Source organism: Bufo bufo, chromosome 6 (genome assembly GCF_905171765.1).
Source record: "Bufo bufo chromosome 6, aBufBuf1.1, whole genome shotgun sequence".
NCBI classification, from domain to species: Eukaryota; Metazoa; Chordata; class Amphibia; order Anura; family Bufonidae; genus Bufo; species Bufo bufo.
Window position 1 is genome coordinate 428,447,604 of NC_053394.1, and position 827 is coordinate 428,448,430.

Consider the following 827-nt stretch of genomic DNA (forward strand, 5'->3'; position numbering starts at 1 on the left):
CACATCTTTGGATTACCACCTATAGCTGGTTGGCAGCGGGAGTTGCACTCCGGCGGCACTCTGTTCTGGAATCACTGGTGGCATCGTAGCAGGTGAAGGAGCCACTGGCAACCCTGCTGTGCCCGGAGGAGAGACGGTATCCAAGCGAGCAGCAACATTTTGCATGAACTGCATCAATACGTCTTGTTGTTCACTCTGGCGCTTTAATTCCTGTAAGAGATCATGAACGACGGTCTTGGGATGACCAGCAGGGTCCATGGCCTCTGAGTACTGTCAGGGATCAGCGGATGCGAACCCACTGTGCCACTGACTAGCAATACTCTGGAGGGGAGTAACTAAACAACCACCCAGATTTCACTAGAGCCTCAGATGGTGAGGATACGCTTGACTGTCAGTAATTGCCAGGGATCAGACGATAAACAAAGTCCGGGAATGAAGTATGAAGTCAGGAACACGAGTGGTATGCAAGTTCTTTAGCACAAGATTAGGACCTTGACTCTGAGGCATCTGGGTAAAGGTCTGAGCCACTTAAATACCTGCAGGAGAGCCAGGGTAGGTTAACGAGATCACATGACATGACTCAGCCCCACCCAGGGAGTGAATGGTACTGCCACATCAGCAGCCGAGTACAAGCAGTGTCCAGGTTAAATGGAAGTTGTGGAGCGGAATCCACATAGGTAATATCAACTGCACAGGCAGAGTCCAGAGCTGCAGCAGAGGCTGGAAGTAGAGATCACAGATGAGCACGGCACCCGGGACCACGGTGATGAGTGGGGGAACAGCGCCACACAGAGGTCACTGTTACACACTGCACTTTCCTCCTTCTG